The sequence below is a fragment of the Cricetulus griseus genome, chromosome 4 (genome assembly GCF_003668045.3).
Source record: "Cricetulus griseus strain 17A/GY chromosome 4, alternate assembly CriGri-PICRH-1.0, whole genome shotgun sequence".
Classification (NCBI taxonomy): Eukaryota; Metazoa; Chordata; class Mammalia; order Rodentia; family Cricetidae; genus Cricetulus; species Cricetulus griseus.
Genome location: NC_048597.1, coordinates 105,394,192 through 105,398,445, shown reverse-complemented (window position 1 = coordinate 105,398,445; position 4,254 = coordinate 105,394,192).

Sequence of the window (4,254 nt, the reverse complement as noted above, 5' to 3'; positions counted from 1 at the left end):
ATTCACAGTAGCCACAATGTGGAATCAGCCTGAGCATCTGTCAACTACAGACCAGTGAATTAGTAAGATGTGGTGCACACCCACAATGGAGCTACTGTTGGAGTAGGTGTGGCCTTGCTGGAAGAGGTATACCACTGGGGGTGGGCTTTGAAGTCTCAGGCGCTCAAGCCAGCCAGTGTCTCACTCTCTTCCTAACATCTGCTGATCCAGATGTAGAATTCTCAGCTACCTCTCCAGCACCATGACTGTCTTGCAAACTGCCAGCCATGATGACAATGGACTAAATGTCTGAACTGTTAGTCAGCCCCACCTAAATGTGTTCCTATATAAGAGTTGTGGTGGTCACGGTGTCTCTTCACAGCAACAGAACCCTAAGACAAGTACCTCTAAACTGTAGCCTTGGGGCAGGAATTGTTTGCCTCCTACACCTGAAGGTGGCTCAGAGAACATCTGTAGTGACACGTGCCTGCGTCCACCCACACACAGCTCCAGAGTGGGGTTTCTGCTCAGGAAGAGAAATGCTTACTTTTCATTGATCTACATCATGGCTTTGTGTGGCTAATCAGCATGAACTCTATCCTATTTGTTTGTCTGCAGATAGACTTCACTGTTGATCTAATTACCCAGGTCTAGAATTAGACTCTCACCCTGAGCTTGGAGATCTGATCCAACAATCTAAAGGAAATTGTCCTGAGACTGAGAGAGTTTCCCAGCAGCCTCGAGGTTACCATGAGCTACAACGGCAGGTAGCAAAGGAACTGGTATTTTTCCCCCAAGCCCTAACTAATTATGGAATGTCATCACAGCCCGATTAGTATTTACCCAACAACGTGCTGATTCCTGATCCAGCCAAAAGCTTAACTGCCATTTAAATGGAGTATGGTATTTAAATCTTAATTTCATTACCTCCTGGTAATAATCTTACAATTATAAATCTAAAGTATCACTCGGAATACATTTGCATGTATAAGGAAGGAATCTGTCCTCATTGTTTCCCCATAGCACACATGGCTGTTGGTTTGACTTCTGAACCAGAACCGAGTATCCTTTTATGTAGAAAGAGATGATCTAATGTGTTCCTGCATTGAAGCCTGCTGTGTGTGAGAGAGAAATACAGCACAGACAATGAAAGGGCAGCTGGACAAGGAGGGATGCCACATCCATCACCTGTGAGGCATGAGCCCCCTCTGTGTAGCTTGATGATGCCCATGCTCTCTGCTTCCAAGTCAATCAATATAACAAAAATCACCTCAGAATTCCCCAAAGTTCAACAATAATTGTCACAGAAAGGGCAGTAGAGATTATTCAACCACCGCAAAACTCTCAGGCTGCCGCGGCCTTGGTGGCTATATCCTGGCCATGTTATTTCTCTATACTCTGGCTATGCAATTTCTCTATGGTAGCAGCATTCTCCAAGGAGTGAAGATTGTGAGGCTTATTAGCAAGAGCATGTGCACACATTTAAAAAAAAAACTGATGATCTCAGCATCTGGGAGTCTGGTTTACAGGATGTTTCTGGTTGCCTTCACCGGAAATACCCTAAAATCATAGCTTTTGACCTCTTTAGTTCTAGCAAGTCTGATGATTAACCCTGGGCTGAAGAAGCAGGTGCCTTTCTGAGGGGCACCTGCAGTGGTAGTTAGGCAGACAACTTCCAGTATTGTCCAAGCCACCAAGACTCCACTATGGAACCAATCACCACCTGCCTAGAAAAACCCTCATCTGTTGCCTCCAAGTGCTCCTTGGGCAGCTGACAGTGTCTGCTGTGCCTTAGAGCCTTTGCCATTCCTCTTCTCTTTCTGGAACATTCTATCCCTTAGCATACTTTACCCTACCCACTCCTTCCTGCTCAGCTGCCAGTTTATCAGTATCCTATCAACACCTGTTTCTACCTGGCACTGGCTCTGCCTCTCTGCTACTTGGCTTTTCTCTGTTAACGCTTTACCCTCTACGGTTCCTTGTTTATTGTCTCTCTCCACATTCTCTATCCTCCATGTCTAGAACACTTCCTGCCTCATAGCAGTGTTCAGTAAATATTTGTTGAATCAGATAGGATGCCAAAGACCTATAATCCCAGCTCTTGGGATGCTGAGATAGGGAAATTATAAATTCCAGGACAGTTTAGGCTACACATGAAGATTCTGCTTCAAAAAATTACACACTGATATTTATTGGGACAAAGAATGAATATACACAAATGGTTATGTCACTGCTATCACTACCATTATCATCATCACCATGACCATTATGACTATCATCATCAATGCCAACATCATTAGCACCGTCAGCACCATTATCACCACCACCATCACCCACCATCACTATCGTCATTTCCAGATGGAAGATGCCAACATGGTGCCTGAGGCAAAAATAATGACATTGTAGAGAATAGTACTTCCCATAAGCTCATAAACGAGCAATCATCATTACCACCAATGAATTGACTCCATACATTTGGAGAAGGCAGATGCAAAATTTCTGAGTGTATGTGAGCCCAAGATGTGTACTGATGAACTCATTATGAGTAAATACCAAGTAGCAACACAATGTGCCCACCGCAGCAAATATCCCTCTTAAAGAAGAAAGCAATCATGCTAATCCAGATTTAAAATACCTGTATGGGTGCCTCATAACCACCAGGAAACCAGAGATTTGGCACCCAATTCGGATCCCACAGGTATGTGCACATGCATGGCATGTATACACACACACATATACACATGCTTGCACACAAGTGCTGTAACAGTGTATCCTGCTCATAACATCTTGTGTTTATCAAAGAACCAGACTAAGTCCAAAGGAGAACAAATTCTAGACAAAATCTGTTCATATGTGTGCTGCCCTGCAGCTGCCCAACACACAGAGCTAGCTTGGCTCTGTAGCTTTGACTGTTCTCTATATTCTGCAGAGTCAACACATGATACTTCAGCCTAAGAAGAGTCTGAGGTTGGGGACTGATGGCTGGGACACAGACTTAAATCCAAGACATCAAATTCTTTATACAGGCTTTATAAGTAAGCAGCATCATAACCCTCAATATCCAAAAAAAGGGATCAGCTGGATATGACTCAGTGTGTTATATGACTGTCTCTCAGTCACTTCCTTTCCTATGGGTTTAATCATTTCTTCCTTTCTTCTTCATCTTTATCTCTTTTTCCTGTGCCAGGAATTTAACTCAGCATTCTATCACTGAGCTATGTCTCCAGCACTCTTTTAACTTCTATGCCAAAGAACCCCAGGTTGACCTTGAACACACACACACACACACACACACACACACACACACACACACACACACACACACACACACACTTTGTGAATACATTTCTCATCCAGACCTTTGAAGCCCTTAATCTGGATCTTGAGATGAGAAAGTGTGCCTTTAACCTGGGCCACCTCTTCTGCTAGAAGTCTACATATTATAGAAGGACATAGAAGAAGCTCTTTGCCTGTTTCCCCCCAACTTGCTGGCACACCCATTCCTTCTCTGGCAATAGAACCTAATTCTTTGGGACTCCATCATATACGGAAGACCAGATGAGACATCCAGCCTTGTGGACTGAGCAACTATAGGATTCTTAAAGTTTCCATTCACAGCCAGCCATTGTTGGATTAGCTGGACTGCAGCCTTTAAGTCACTCCAATAGACCCCCTTTATATCTATTCTATAAGTTCATTCTATAAATTCCAGTACCCTAGAGAGTCCTGACTAATACACTCTGTCTCCCCAGCACTGAGATGTGGAATGAGCACTGAGGATCTTGGTTCTTTATGTGGGTACTTGAGATCTGAACTTAATTCCTCATGTTTGTGTGACAGGCATTGGACCAACTAAGCCATCTCCTCAGTTCTCATTCCTGCTCCTTAGCTTTAACATTCCTTTAATCCCACAATTGTGTTGGGGGGTATGTTTAGACTATTACCTGGTGTCATGGCTATTCTTGGTTGTCAACTTTACTATATCTGGAATTACCTGAAACCCAAGCAGCTGCAAACACATGATGGATTTTTTTTCTTAATTGCATCATTTAAAGTCTGAAGACCCACTTTGAATCTATATCTTCAAGGTGGGAAGACACACCTTCAATTCAGATCCTTTGAGATGGGAAGATCTGCCTTTAATCTGGACCACATCTTCTGCTGGCAGCCTGATAAAGTATGTGGGAAGTTCCAAGCCCACTGTGGGTGACGCCATTCCCTGGGCTGAGGTCCTGGACTATGAAAGTGGAAAAAGCAAGCTGAGTACTAAGCAGG